The following is a 17,253-nucleotide window of genomic DNA, read 5'->3' as shown; positions in this document are numbered from 1 at the left end:
ATCATAGAGCCTTTTCCCACAAGCGGATATCTTGGGATTTCCTCCTTCGGGATCCTCTGAATATACTTGAAAGACAAAATCCTAGCCCAACCTTGATCATGTTCAACACACCACCTCTAGTTCAATTTAGCCGCCAAACCCTCCCCAGATAAATAAGATTCCCTTAAGCCAAGCTCACCCAACTGCTTCAAGTTGCACACCAAGTCCCATTTCACAAGACTCCATTTATAGGAGGACAGGTTGCCTGCCCATAAGAATTGCCTTGCCAAACAATCCAATTCCTTCACAAACCACTTTTGGGCCACTTGTAGCATGCACCTATAAATCAAAAGAGCATGGACAACCGACCTGATCAGTTGAACCCGCCCAACAAACGATAACCATCTATGAGTCCAATTTCAACCTTCATGCGAAATTTGTCTATAATACCCTACCAAGAGTCCCTAGGAGGATTACCAACATAGATAGGAATACCTAGGTAAGTCAAAGGAAGAGAACCGACCCGAAATCTCAAGATATGAGAAATCCTCAAATGAATAGTTTCAAGTGTGTTGAAGAAGATAATGGAAGATTTATCCTCATTGATCAACTGACCAGAAGGAACAAGATAGACATACAAGATTTTATGCAGATTTATAGCTTCTCTAAGGAGGTATGTCATTACCCCAACTCAAACCATGAATAATACCCAATCCCACATTATACTTAATCAATCTCCCCAGATCCTCAGCTAGAAGAATGAATAACTACAAGGAAAGAGGGTCCCTTTGACGAAGACCCCTGGATGCACCAAACAACTCAGTACGATCTCCATTAATTAGCATAGAGAATGAGGTAGACGAAACACAACTCATAACCCATTGGATCCATCCATTCATCAACAAAACCAAAGGCCCTAAGAATTTTATGGAGAAAGGACCATCGAACTCTATCATAAGCCTTTTCCATGTCCTGCTTGATAAACATAGCTTTTTCCTTGGAACATGCCCTAGAATGAATGGTCTCTGTAGTGATGAACACTCCATCCAAGATTTGACGGCCCTCCACAAACCCACTCTACTCTTTAGAAATGACTGCCCAAGCCAATTCTTCAACCTTTCTGCTATCAGCGTATAAATAATCTTATAAATCATATTACAAAGTGAAATAGGATGGAACTTGCCTAATCGGGCAACCCCGTCACACTTGGGGATGAGCGCAATGAAAGTCACATTCAAAGCCTGAAGCATCTGCTTACTCCTCTAGGACTCTTGGACCACCTCCAATAAGTCCAATTTGATAATAGGTCTAGGAGCCTTCCCCTTCTTCATGAGAAAAACAATCCTCTCAAGTTCATCCAACAAAATAGGTCCCATAAGCTGCTCATTCCTCTCCCTACTAACTAGAGAAGGAATATAAGCAAGAACCCAATTTTCCTCTTTGCATTCCCCTTAAGAATCCTCACTAAAAAGGGATTGGAAATACTACATAGACTCCCTAGAAATCTTTTGCAAAGATTCCCTAGAAATATTCTACAAGGATAAACACTACTCACCTCTATCATTAACCAGAATAGAGATGGAATTTCCATGTCTTCTTGCTTTCACTAAATTGAAAAAAGAACGCAATATTCTTATCCCCCACTTGGAGCCAATCAATACGAGCTCTCTGTTTCTAGTAGATTTCATCCCTAAGCTTCCACTCCTCTAAATTATTGACTTCCCTGACTTCCTCCCTAAGCAAGGCTTCTGACAATCCATGCTCTCTTATTTCTCTAGTAATGGCATTCAACTCTAATTGAGTAGTTGTCTTAGCATGAGAAATATGAACCTACAAGGAAGAATATCACAACCACATAAGCTGGAATTTGAAAGGATTGTGAGTGACCTGAGCAAAAGAGCAAAGAAATTTGATGGGCCAGTATTCCAAACCTTTCCAATCTAAAATCTCAAAGCATGTGAACCATCCCCTACCAACCCAAAAACTAGAAACCAGAAAGTGAACCAACCTCTCTGCAATCCAATACTCCCATAGTCTCCTATTGTTCCAAGTGAACAAACCATTACGGGGATTAATGTCAACAAGATTCAAGGTTGATATACTACCCCAAAGGACACAGGAAGGCTCTAACCGCATAACACCACCCTTCTTCTCACTCAACTCTAAGATGGCATTGAAATCACCCACCATAATTCATAGATGAAAAGGAAAAAACCCACGCATAAAAGTAATACGAGACCATAAATTCTGCTTACCCTGAAGATCAGTGGGGGCATAAATATTAGTAAGCAAGATATATTCCCCAGTCTCAAGACTAGAGGTAGCCCCAGATAAAGATGATCTGGACGAAACCCACCATATAGGATGAATCCTCAAGGGGTTCCAAAGACAATCCACACCTCCCGAGGAGCAAAATGCCCCAATACACTTACATTCACCTCTCCCCAAAAGCTTAGGCATCATACCCAACATACTTTCCACAGATAATTTAGTTTCCTGCAAGAAATGGACATTAGGAGAATGACACCTTGTCAATTCTCGAATAACTTTTTGTCTAGGGCCATTGTTCAAGCCCCTCACATTCCATGAAAGCACAATCATTTCGGGAGATTAGAAAAATGAGAATCCAGAGTCTTTACTGACCCTTATTCAACCAAGTTCTTCTGCATCAATTTGATCTTATCCAAGTCCTTCTCTCTACCAACCTTCGAAATCTTCTTTGTTGCTCCTTTCTTAATATCTTTCTGAAGAAGACCCAGATGTAAAGTGATCTTATTACTTTTGATCCCAGCAGAGTCCAATTTTTTTGTTGCAGGAGAAACATCCCCACTAGCCATCTTCACTTCAGCACTAGAGATGGGTCCCTTCTGAGCCAATACCTTTTGATCCATCTCCATCTGTTGACTTCCAACCTCCTGCAGACCCTGGGTAGGATCCAAGGTCACACTTTTAGGCATCAACCCTACTGCACTATGATCCAAGGGAATAATCCCTGGATTCACCTCCTACTGGCTAAGGTCATCCAAGGCTTCAAATCTATTAAAGGTATCCTCCTCTTGACTCTCCTACAAAGACCTCTTTTGACCTCGGTTCCTATTCTTTGTCTTAACTGGGACAAAACCATCAACACCCACTACCCCACCAAACATGGAAGCTTTTCCTTTATCAGCCCCATCAAGGTTATAGGATGGCTATTGAGGCTGATGCTCATTCAATTTAGACCTAGGGAACTTGCGCTGCAAATGACCATACTCATGGCATAGTCGGCACCGGAAAGGTAAAGTCTCATAATCAAGGTGTTGGACCTAAGAGTAAGAGCCCGCACACATATCTATAGCATCTGGGAAAGGCTTAATAAGATCAATTTCAACATAGATACATGCAAAAGTCATTACCTTTCTCCCTAGGGTTTGTGTTGAAGATCTAATAGGCTTCCCAAGCAATGAAGCTAGCATTCACAACACATCCTCTTGACAACATTCCACCAGAAAATGAGGTAATCAAACTCATACTGGGACCCGATTGGGTGCTCCTCCGAAGGGTTAAATCCTACATGCCAAGGTTTGATGAACATCTCCACTTGGTTATTAAAATGCAGGCCTCCTTCAAGCACCCTATTGCGATCATCCATGCAATTGAATGTAACCATAAAATAATTGTTTGCCACCAACATAATATCCATTTCCCCTTCCGACGCCCAATTCCTCTGAGCCCAAATCTCCAAAAACTGCAGAGAAACCCTCATCCCCTAAAATTTAGAGTAAAGCGAGTGCTTTGAAAAATATTCAACATCATCAGCAATCATCTCAGGTGAAATCACCAATTTTTGCCTCTCTTTTGCATCTCTCAAGACAACCATTAATATTTAAAATCTGAGAACCATTGGACATACTTGCACCAATGATCCCCAGATTAGAATCAAAAATATTATTAACAAAGGTCTTAGTACCTGTGGATGGGGATTTAGAGCCCAGCGCTACTCTAAAATCCATACCAGGTGAAACCCCCGAAGCATCACCACTAGCAATAGACATTGCACCCAACTACAAAACCACAGCCTTAACAAAAGAGGGTAAGGAGATCACCCACCACGGCAAGCACCGATCCCCCACTGCAATGAACATTGAACACTCTCCCCTCCCAAACGCAACCACAGAAATAAAAGGGATAACCCCCCCTCCCCCCTATCCCACAGGCTCCCCCCAACACTACCGCAAAGCCAACCCCAGCCACACCGAACACCAACATTCCTCCCACGAGCCACCCCACAACTACCAACACAACCACCAACACCAGACATGAAAGCTTTTCATTTATTAGTCCCATCAAGGTTACGAGATGGTTGTTGAGGCTGATCCTCCATCGATTTAGACCTAGGGAACTTGCACTACAAATGACCATACTCATGAGATAGAGGGCACCAGAAAGGTAAAGTCTCATAATCAAGTTGTTGGACCCAAGAATAAGAGCTCGCACACATATCTATAGCATCTAGCAAAGGCTTACTAAGATCAATTTCAACATAGATACGTGCAAAATTCATTACCTTTCTCCCAAGGGTTTGCGTAGAAGATCCAACAGGCTTCCTAAGCAATGAAGCTACCATTCACAACACATCCTCCCGACAACATTCCACTAGAAAATGAGGTAATCAAACTCATACTAGGACCCAATTCAGAAGCTCCTCTGAAGGGTTAAATACTGCATGCCAAGGTTTGATGAAGACCCCCACTTGGTTATAAAAATGCGGGCCTCCTTCAAAGACCCTATTGTGATCATCCATGCAATTGAATGTAACCATGAAAGAATTGTTTGCTAACAATATAATATCCATTTCCCCTTCCGACGCCCAAATCCTCTAAGCTCAATTCTCCAGAAACTACAGAGAAACCTGCATCCCCTAAAATTTGTAGTAAAGAGAGTGCTTTGAAAAATATTCAACATCATTACCTAATAAGACAGCAATTACAATCCAGGAAGTTATAAGTACCTGTGCATGAACTTGAAACCCCCCTATTTGCCAATAAAAATGCTGACCTACTTCCACACCGGATATCTCGTAGAAATAATTCAGCATGTTAATAGGAAATTGTAAAATATCTATATTACCCTTTATATAGAAAGATGAACTTCAAAAAGAAATGATTTTGGTTCAATGACCGATTCCTTAATTATTTACACTATCATCAGTCAGGCTACGAAATAAAATAATGGAATGATTATTTGATTGATTAAGAAGATTTCTTTATTTCTATCAAAATAGATTATCTTAATCTATTCTATAAGATTTGGGAATAGTAGCCAACTTAGTTATAGCTTCTCTTTTTATTATTTTTCATTCACTTTTTATAGTACAATTCTCTACCCGCGTGAATTACTAAAATTAATTTATTTAGGATCAGGCGGATTGGTCCTCTACCATCATCATTGGCTGGGATTGGGATATCCACGAGATCTGGGTCACAATCTGTATCAACTAAGCAAATTGTTGGAATACCCAAAGTTCTACATTCCCGAATAGCAGTATATTCTCCTTTTTGATCGAGAATTATTACAATATCGGGCAATTTTGTCATGTATCTAATACCCCCTAGATCTTCCTGCATTTTGTTCAATTCTCTCTTGAGTATTGCTGCTTCCTTTTTCGTAAATCCATCAAATCCTCCCGTATTTTTTTTTTTTCGTTAAATTTTTGAATTTTTCAAGTCTTGCTTCTGTAGTAAACCAATTAGTTAACATACCCGTGAGCCATTTTTTATTTACATAATGACATCGAGCTGCTAAAGCAGCTAATTTAGCAGCATCAGCTGTTTGATGTTTTGTACCAACTATCATAAATTATTTTCCTCTTTTTGCTCCATCAAACACAAAATCACAGGAGGAATCACCAATTTCAGCCTCTCTTTGCATATCTCAAGACAACCATTAATCTTCAAAATTCGAGAACCATTGGACATACTTGCACCAGCGATCCCTAAATCAGAATCAAAAAGATTATTAACAAAGGTCTTAGTACCTTTGGATAGGGATTTTGAGCCCAACGCTGCTCGAAAATCCATACCAGGTGAAACCCCCAAGGCATCACTAGCAAGAATAGACATCTCACCCAACTAGAAAACCACACCCTTAACAAAAGAGGGCAAGGAGATCACCCACCATGGCAATAATTGATCCCCCACTACAACAAACATCGAACACCCTCCCCTCCCAAATGCAACCGTAGAAATAAAAGGGATAAACCCCCCCCCCCCCACCCACCCCATCCCCCACCCACCCCATATGCTCCCCCCAACACTGCCGCAAAGCCAACCCTAGCAACACCCAGCACCAGCACCAGCACTCCTCCTATAAGCCACCCCACAACCACCAGCACCAGGCACCCCACAGCCACCAGCACCAGTACCAACCACCAGCAAAGCCACCCCAGCACTAGCACCAGCCACATGCACGATCCACCCCGCCACCACTAGCACCAGACACGACGACCAAACGAACCACCCCACCCTAAAATCACCCACACTGCCCTCCCCACTATGCACAGACAGAGAAACCACACTCATGAGATAGGGATCAGATGCCCTATCTCAAAACCTGCAACCTCTCACAAATGTGAAGCCATCAAACCTCACCCTTTTTCTTAATAATTTACTAACTCATCAAAACCTACTAGTGACAGATTATTTCTTAATGCTTATTTTTTTGGTTCTTGCTTGAGCCTTGACATGTTATGGGAGCCTTGTAAAACCCATGGACAGGCTAGATGCTAGTAGTTTTAAAGGGCCCTATCTTGTCAATCTTCGGTTTTGGTTAGGAACAAGCTTTGTGATTTGTGGCCTGGTGATGTTGCTTCTAGTTAGGGGAGCCGGTAAAGGCCTTGGTTGGCTAAGGGTGCCTGATTTACCCTTGTTATTGTTTGGTCATTTTCCTATGGAGGTGGAAAAGTGCTTTGCTGCTTGGAACCCAATTTTTAGATGGAGTTTTTCTAATGGTTTCAATTTATGGGTTTTGGGAGCCCTTTCAAAACCCAAAATATTGTTGGTTGTAGGAGCGAATTCAAAATCTAATTCAGGTTGTGGGAGCCTTGTAAAACCCATTAATCAGGTTATGGGTGCTTGTAAAAACCCTTGGTATTTGTTGAAGGTTAAGGGAGACTTGATAAAACCCTTGTGCTAGTGAAAGGCTTTGGCCTTCTACCTTTTAAGCTAGGTTTCATTGATATATCTTTGCTGCTAGGCTGGTTTGAGGTTGTTGATTATCTTTGATGTATCTTTTGCAGCTATCTATTTTAGGTTTCAGATACTGGTAAAATAAGAGGGTTTTGTGTCCCTTGAAATCTTGTTGTAAGGGGTTTTGGATCCCTTCAATTCTTTTTGTAAGGGGTTTTGGGTCCCCTCAAAACCTGTTTATCCTAATCAAAAACTTTTATAGAATCATGGCATAACACATGTGGTACTAGAATTATTGAGTCATATAATAATCTAAATTCTAATTTTTCAACATGAACATGTTTACTATTATATCCTTGAAGGTATCGCTATTATATGGTTAAGTTGTGAAGCACATCCTATAATGATGTTTGTGAGTCAAAATATGTAAAAGGATGTGTGCAAAATAAATCTTATTAAATTAATTAGCATAATTAATACATCTCTATGTTTTACAATGTCACAAGCATGTGTGACTCTATTAACACTAATTTTAAATACATAATTAGAGTTTTTCAAATCAAAACATATGTAGTGATTGAACATTGGCATGCTACTCTTCTTAATACACTACAATGAGTGTAGTATTTGAATAAAGACTTGTAGTTGTTTTGGGTGCTTGAATAATCAATTTTTCTTTCATTATGATGATTAAATAAAAATCATACATTAATTTAAGGGATAGAAATATGTTACTCTCTTTGAGTGAATTTGCAAGGTTGCTAACTATATAATAGATTGATGTTGTAATGTTCCCCTTCTCATAGTCAACACTATATATTAAGTTTTTAATCTAATGGTGATTCATTCTTGATCAAATGGGATAGTTTATGTATGTATATATGTATATACCTATGTGTATATATACATATCTATGATGTTTGTATGTATGTATATATAAATATATGATATGTATTGAAGTGAGATCCTAGACCTATGGTTACGAACTAAGATCTCAAATTTTGAATATATAACATTGGAATATAAATAAAAGGACAATAAAAAATTTTGAATGGGAGAGAGCACATGTGGAGTGAGAATGACTAGGACTATAGGGGAAGATGCAGGAAGTGAAGATGAGGGAGATCATGATGGTGAGGTGGATGGTGCAAGTTGCTTCACATCATTTCTTCCCTTTTTGACCCTATCTCATGGTTGTCTTTTTGGAGCGAGCAATAGAGTGGTTCAAGGGCTCTATTTGAGGTCTCGGTGGATACAAGAATTGGGGTCAATTTTGGTGATGGAGAGGAGTGTGGTGGTGGTGCTGTGGTTCTTCCTTAGCTCTATCAAGCTCCCCTTGCTCCATTCCTTTTGTCTTGTAGTGGGTGTTGGGATATCTAGAGTGGGCATTTTCTCCTCTATTCCTGGAGGGTTCTCTTGTGTGGGGTTCTTAACATGTTGGCCTCATGGACTCTTGGATGCCCACTTCCCCAAATCCTTTCTCTCCTTTCCGTGTTGGATTGGCTCAACAATCAGTTTTCCTTTGGGTGGAGGTCATTGTCTTTTTCTTCGGTCTAGCTTGAGGACTCCTTTCCTTAGGTGTGGGTGCCTCTAGTGGGAGACTTCCTTGGTTCTTTCTACCCCCAATTGGTTTATGATTGTGATATATTCTCTAATGGGTCTTGGCTTCTTTATGGTTTCTTGGTGGAGGTCTCTTACCCCTTGACGGTTTGGTTTTTGCCTAATCTTTAGCCCCTATTCTTTTCTAGTTCCATTTTTTTCTTATTAGGTTTTATTATTGTTCTTATTTTTGAGGGGATATGTGAAAGCTATTTTTTCCCTGACTGGGAGAGCTTCATGTTTATTTCTGTGAGGACTTCTTTGTATGTTTGAACTTCTTCTCAGCCCTTGAGGTGAAAATATGGTGGTTTTTATGTTTCTATTCTCTCCTTGTGCTCCTATGTTTTTATTGATCTTTTGGGAGAGGTCTTCTTGTTATGGGTTCATTCGGAATCTCTTTGGTATGTGATTTTCCTAATGATGAGGTCTATTTTTCTATTTTTACATCTTTTGACTCCTGGGTCTCTTTGTGATGAGATTTATATTATCCCTCTCCTTCTTGGTTCCATGGCTTTTCTCATTGTGCTTCATTTTTTGTATCTTTGGGTCACTCTGGTTTTTCCTATGGAGGGGTCCTATCTTCTATTTAGGGGGAGATCGATGTGGTTGGAGATGACCTTTCTCCTATTGAGGTGGAGTTGGATGCTATTGGATATGCCTGGAAGTTCTATTGGGGGGTTGATGAAGCCCTGTCTTTTCGCTGCAAGGGAGCTGATGATGGCCTTTTTGTCCACTTCTCTCCTCTATCTCCTATGGAGGTGGAGATACTTAAGAGAAATTTTCTCATAGTGGTGATCGCTCTCAAGGATAAGGTTATGGGAGCCTGAATAAAACCCATGGTTATGGCTGAGGGATACTTGTTCCCTATGGTCATATTCATCTAAACTCTTTGAGGTTGGCTTTGACCTTCTTCTTTTTCCACTATTTCTTTAATGCTTAATTTGTATTGTCAGGTTGTCGCTGGGCTGTTGAATGTCTATGTTATATCTTACTGTAGTGTTCTATTGAGGGTTTTGGATCCCTGAAAAATCTAAGGGTTTTGGGTTCTTTCAAAACTTGTTGTATGGGGTTTTAGGCCCCCTCAAAACCTATTTGTTCCTTAACCAAAAGCATAGGAATATGAATAGGATTAACTAAAGTCTTTAAAGTAGAGATAAGCACTTGAATTGTATTCTTTTTTTGCAATAGAATTAATATTATGAAGTGTGTATTGAATATCTAGGTTAGATGATAGCAAAATGATGAACACTAACAATAAATTATAGAATAAAAAAATAACACAATAGGTTAGATCTATAAATAAGGAACAAAGAGGAACCTAAATATGTAGTTTGTGGTTGAAATTAGAAAATTTGTTTGTTGGGGATCCTAGTTTAAGGAGTCTTTAAACTAACAAAACATAAAAAATGTAGTTAGAAGCTCCTATTAGCATGACTCTCAAAAATCCAAACAAAAACTGTCAGACATGGCTGTTTAGTGTCTCAGGCCTTTTGCTTTCGAAAATTAAAAGAGTTGGTACTAACTCTCATTTTCTACTCTACATTCTTGTGACATTCTCATAGTTGGATAGGAACTTGGACACAAAAAATGAAAAAAAAAGGGATTTTTGTGTAGGGGATTGCCTAATTCAAACCTTGTGTTCATGTTCCTACCTCCACAATAGCTATAAATGATGAAAAAAGAGAGCTTATACTAAAAAGGATAGTAGGTAAATGGTAATTAAAATACTAAATTAATATGACTAATACCTTAGGGATGAAATCCTCTCATGGAGTTTCACTTAAAGGTAGTGACACATTTCTCTTTAGACAATTCCAGCAAGTGTCAATGTAGTAACATGATTAACATAAATCACAAACATGAAATCATACTTGAATTTCTGGCAAACGAAAAAATCAATGACATACTCTCATGTGGAATTCTTATTGTTCTAGTATGTATGGTGAATATTATTGTATAAGAATACTCTATACACAATAATTATACCAAGATGCATATAATAAATCTAATATTTTGATCAAGGTAGATGAAGGTTTCACTAGTCATACCATGGGCTCAATCATTGTTGTTATAGAAGCTGGCTCTAAGTGCTTAGATGTGCCTTTTATTATTATCCCTACCTCAAACCAATTTCTTGTGAAGTTAGGTTATCATTGGCTTACATCCATGAAAAAATCCCCTTGTACCATTCATCTGTTTAATATTTCCTCACAAAGGAAAACTCAAAACTATACCTCATAGCATCTTTTCCATCCTTTAGCCAATCATGAAAACTTTACCCTTGATTATTTTTTTCCTGAAAAACCTCATCAAGCATTCTTATGCCTTTCCTACCAAAGTTTCAAAACCAATATGATAGCTACCTTGTTTGTAGGTAATTCTTTAGTATCCACTTCAACCACTACCCCTAAAATTCCTTCATTATTCATGGACAAAGAATATCTCTTCCTACCCCATAGTTAATTAGTGAGCCACATCCTAGACTAGGAATCCTTTGTACTCCTAACATTCCACCTAGATATATGCTATAGTTCCACCTCTAAAATATTATAGATGACATAGAGGAAAATGCCCATCACCTTCTATCTCTCAACCTTTAGTGGTTTCTTCCATTCCTCCATTAACTCCTAGAGAAAAGGAAGAAAACAAATTAATGTTGACAATCCTCAAACTTCTTCTATAAAAGCATCAAGTTGTAACCAACAAAATTAGAGTGTGAGTCTCAAACACTGATGAATCCATTGTGTCAAGACTTGTGATATTATTTATAAAAGTGATTATTATTCTATGAAATTGGATGTTGATTTGATCCTATCTTCTCAGCCTTCCTTTTCATCTCCCACACCTAGAGAGGAGCCTTATCTTGAACAGCCTTTCCAAAAGTTCAAGTTATCAATTCAAAATGGTTCTTGTCCTTCTTCTTTTCCTCTTCCCATCAAACCTCTTACTATGATCAATTTAGATGATGATTTTAATGATATATTTGAGGATATTAACAATGCTAATGATGATTTATCTTTGATATTATTCAAATCTTTAACTCTCGCTCTGAGTGGCCCGCATTGTGATTCATCATTAGATCATGGTTCATGTTTGGAACTCGATATAGCTCCACCTACCATACTAGTCATAGCTCCTTTGGCATTTTGTCTATCATCACTAAATAGTTTTGAGTAATATTGGGAGGTGGATTATTTGCTAGTCTACCTCATTTGTGCTAAGATTCCTTCTTTTGTGTGTTTTCTTACATGCAATATGATCTCCCAAATCGTATTGCTTGGCATGCATTCATTTTTTTTAAGCTCTCTTTGGGTGACCCTCGTTTCTCTATTTGTAGAAGGATACAAAGGGACTAACATGTCATAACATTCCTCTCTTTGTATCGTCATTATTGTATATGTTGTATATATGTTATTTTGTAAATGTACTTTTGTGTTGTCTGCTCAAGGGTGTTGCAAAGCAATGAGATATTTTTGGTCTATTCCATGTGGAAAAAAAAATTGTGTTCATCTTATGTGCTATTCTTCCATTATGCTTGTTATTCCCTTATGGGATGAGGTTAATTCCAAATAATCATACTTGATATACATGATTTATGTGATGCACATACTAACCCTAGATAAAAGATACTTTATGTTCTCTTTTATGTCATGCGATCATCGTTGTTCACTTGTCTATTTTTGGGTCATTTCACTATTGCAATGTGCTTGTATTTTGAACATATGTATGCTACCTCAAAGAAATTTCTTCCCATAAGCCATACATAATTGCTTTATGTATACACTTTTTATAGAAACTTGCATATGATTTTTCTTTGCAAATTTAAACAACCAAAAAACACTCCAAATAGATCCATGCCTTGATTTGTGAGCAGTCGCTACTTTTTTAGCCCTAAAACCAGCAAAAAGCATGCTTTCTTTATTCTAACAAAGATGAATTCCATTTTAGTGTTTCTCAAAATGGTTTTTGAGTTTAGAAGAACCCTTAAATGCCTAGCACCTACATAGAAAGAAGCCGCCAGAATCAAACAATATGGCCTTTCAAAAGGAATCGCCTCTATAAAGAAGGAATAAAAAGAGAGGAAATTTTTATCTAGTCGCTACACAAGGATAGAAAAACATGCATATTGACCAAATTACAATATAAAATCGCCTTAGTTAAAGTTTGAAATTCCTTGTCTTGCAAATCAAACCAAAAATAGATAGTTAGAAGCACGGCTTCTGAGGAGAAAAATGCGGCATTGACAAATATTTTATGCCTTTCACTATTTCACAGCTCCAAACAAGAGCAGATCATATAATTTGATAGTCAAACAAGGCTACTAGAAATGCAAAAAAATGCTCTTATCCTCAATGTGTAGATTTATCCAATACATTTGATTTACAATGAGTTTTCATGGAATTTTTGGTAGCATTATGATGCTCTATTGATTTGGATGTATGATATCAATAATGGCTAAGTGTTTTGGCAATATGGAATATGTGAGATGGAATGAAGGGTGAGAGTGCAAACATGGATATCAATCAATAGGATGCACTTTTTCCTCTCAACCCATGATATGATGTCAAGTCACATCATGGGAGGTATTGAGAGGGAGATTGTACCCTTGGAGTGTGGACAAGATCTTGCCATAAAGACATTTCTTGTCCTCACACTCCAAAGGTATGAGGATGAGAGGACTAGAAGAATATTAAATTCCTTTGATGTGAACTTTTTGGAGAGAGCCCATGTGGACTTCCTGCTGAAAAGGAGAAGGCATTTTAGGTTGAAAAGGACTGGGAGGTTAGGCATTTATGGAAAAATTTTAACCCCTCCCTAATATAAGGGATTATGAATGTGCAATTTATTAGAGGATGATTAGGTGGGATATTAGGATTAGGATTAGAGGAAAATGGAAAAAAGATGGAGGATGTGGCATTTGGTGAAAGAAAAGGGTGAATGAAATATTCTATTTCATTCATTTTTGGATGAAATAGAGGATTTAAAATTAAATTAAATTAATAGGGTTATTTATTTAATTTAATAGGAAGGACTAAGTGTCCATTAGACTAGGTAAATTAATTAGATTGAATATCCTAGGAAATAGATAGAGAAAATAAATAATAAGGTATTTAATTAAATAATAATACATTATATAATTAATAAAGACAACAAGAATAGATGAATAATGTAGAAATCAACCAAACCATAGAGGTCAATATTAGGTCTCTAGATTACTTTACCAATTTGCACAATAAAATGTCATTCTTTTTATAAATTTATTAAAATCTTCACAATAGCATAGAAGATGTGAGAAATACTTAGGGATATTGGTAGCATTGAGGGAAAAGTTATTACAAGAGCACATCAGCGTTGCTTGCAAAGATAATTTGATAGTGAAACCAGGCTACTAGAAATGCAAAAAATTGCCTTAGACCTATTAGGACCTAGAGGCAACTGAGAGGGGGGGGAGGGTGAATCAGTTGTCTATTAATTGTAACCCAAATATAACTTAATCAAACTTGATGCATAATACTGGTAAACCAAACTTAATGTCGGTTGACAGATTAAGAGTTAATGACAATACCGGTGAAGCTTAATGCATGAATCAGAAAGAGAAATAACATCCACAACACATAACACAGATATTTGTACGTGGAAACTTTGTAAGGGGAAAAACCATGGTGGGAAACCTTACCCACAATCAGATGATAATACTGCAGATAGTATGTGTGTACAAATGGGGTCTGCACATGCAGAAAGGCTAACTGTCTAGAGCTTACTGTTCAACCACAAAATAAGAGTCACACTGACTACAATAGGATGGTTAAATCCTAGATAATGTACTACTCAAAATAGCATCATCATATGTTGGATTCAGTGTCGGTTAGGCTCAGATTATCTCCTTCATACCTTCCTTGAATCTTCAAATGATGTCTGCGTGATTAGCTCTTCTTATATTCGCATATACTTTATTACATTCCTCTTCCACATAATCTCATAAATGAGATCTTACATATATACCAAAACCTAAGACCAAATGTGTAGGTCGGCTCACTAAGAATATTACAATTAAATCAATTATAAATGAATCATTATGTCATGCATCATGTCGGCTCAATGCATTTACAATAATAACCAATCAATAAATCATCTCCATAACATATTGTTCTTATCTAGAATAGATAACACATGCTGGTCCATAACCTAGACCAATTTGTCGGTAACAACAAATATGCCAACTTGATTAAACCAATAACCAAATCACCAAAACCAAGTGTCCAAACCATGTCTTCGACATAACCAAGTAATCTCCAGATGATAACAAGTCATCCTTTGTGCCGGTGAACAATATGATCTACTAGTGAACCAGATACCATTGACTGTGCATAAGTCACTGAACATGCCGGTGAACATAACCAAAGATATGGTGCTAATAAGTGTTGACATCAATGAAAAAACCAATGCAACACATCCATAATAACAACAATCTCCCCCTTTGGCATTGATGGCAACACAAGATGGAAAAACCATCTAAGTGCCAAAGAAGAAATGCTAAAAAACAAAAACCAACAATCTCACAAAGAGATCAATTACCAGAAATCAAAATACTAAATATCTTTCACCCAATGAGTAATCTCTCCCCATCAAAATACAAAATATCTCTCTCCCAATGAGTAATCTCTCTGCAAAAGATAATGTGTTTTTCCATGGATATCTCTCCCCCTTTGACATCAAATGCCAAAGCAATACAAAAACCAGATACAACCAGTTCATAGAACTAATTACAAATACCAACTACTCCCCTTGAGAAGTAGCTCTCCTCCATCAAAGCCGGAAAAAAGTTTCTTTGTGAATTTTGGCTGTCTGATGTCATTCTCCAACTGTCTAAGTCTCTACCGGTGAGGGTATAACCCCAAGCTGCTCTCAGAGATATTCAAAAGTTTCCTTAGGCAAAGGCTTAGTAAAGATATCTGCAATCTTCTCTTTAGTATTCACATAAACCAGTTTCACTTCTTTTGCTTCAATATTCTCTTTCAAAAAATTGAATTTGATAGAAACATGTTTAGTTTTAGAGTGAAATACCGGATTCTTAGATATACCAATTGCTTCCATATTATCACAGTAAATAATTATAGGTTCTTTGCATTTTACCTTTATGTCCTTCAACATTTGTTTAATCCATAATACCTGAGTATAATTAGTTGCTGCTACAACATATTCTGATTCTATTGTTGATAATTATGCACAACTCTGTTTCTTGCTCAACCATGAAATCAATCTGCTACCAAGAAATAATGCTCCATTACGTGTCGTTCTGATCTAGAATAGATAACTCATGCCGGTCCATAACCTAGACCAATTTGTCGGGAACAATAAATATGCCAACTCGATTAGACCAATAACCAAATCACCAAAACCAAGTGTCCAAACCATGTCTTCAACATAACCAAGTAATCTCTAGATGATAGTAAGTCATCCTCTATGTCGGTGAACAATATGATCTGTTGGTGAACTAGATATTGGTGACTGTGCATAAGTCATTGAACATGTCGATGAAGATAACCAAAGATCTCTAGAAAAGATAGGTGTTGATAAGTGTTGACAAGTGTTGACATCAATGACAAAACCAATGCAACACATCCATAATACCAACAAGACCGGCCCTCATATCATATAAAGAAAATTTTATGAAAGTATACAAAAAATCTCCAAACACCATAGTTTTCAAATTTTCTCACCTTATTAGCAGGTATAATTCCTCTTATTCACATGGTTTTATTTTTTTAGTTTTTTAGTTTTATTTTTCATGATTAAGCATTAAAAAATGTTTAAATTTTCTAGTTTTAGTTTTTTGTTTTATCTGATTTTTCATCATTTGATCAAGAAGTTCTTGTAATCTCTTAATCAATAGAATAATTTATATAGGTTTTGATTTTTTATATCTTTCAAAAATAAATCCAGATGATGAGTTGTTCTACAATAGACAAAATGTCTTCAAATGCAAACAAGTAAATTTCAACAAAAATCTATCATGCTAGCATTGAACCAAATTACGATTAACACACATTCATCTAACCAATGTTTTTATGAGCACACATGAGCAAGAATGATAGATCCACAAGCTTACTCAATAACACCCTTAATCTACACTCAAAAATTAAGACAACTTGTAATAAATTTACACAAAAAAAAAATGAACTTGCATTCATATCTGATTGAGCTTTGATATCAAGTGACAACTAGGAATATTGGCTAAATAGAAAATACACAATTGCACAAATTGAAATGCTAAAGGATAACTAGATTAATTAATTAGCTTAGGAAGAAGAACAAATATATAATGAAGTACACTGCCACCTAGAATAATAACTAATATCTAGATTCATGGTATGTGACATATATAAGATTTGCACATATAGGAAATTATCCTAACAATATATTCACAACTATCAAAGTTATGTAGAGGAATATTTTAAGCAAAATAATTCACACTAACAACAATAACTATATTTTCCACTATGAATTT

General features: G+C 37.1%; 1 pseudogene; it reads right to left on the bottom strand.

The window, feature by feature from the left end:
* Positions 1–5,310: 5,310 nt before the first annotated feature.
* On the bottom strand, positions 5,311–5,889 carry LOC131875302 (small ribosomal subunit protein uS2c-like; annotated as a pseudogene).
* Positions 5,890–17,253: the final 11,364 nt, after the last annotated feature.

Source organism: Cryptomeria japonica, chromosome 4, assembly GCF_030272615.1.
Source record: "Cryptomeria japonica chromosome 4, Sugi_1.0, whole genome shotgun sequence".
Classification (NCBI taxonomy): Eukaryota; Viridiplantae; Streptophyta; class Pinopsida; order Cupressales; family Cupressaceae; genus Cryptomeria; species Cryptomeria japonica.
This window is presented reverse-complemented; position numbering and strand designations above follow the sequence as displayed.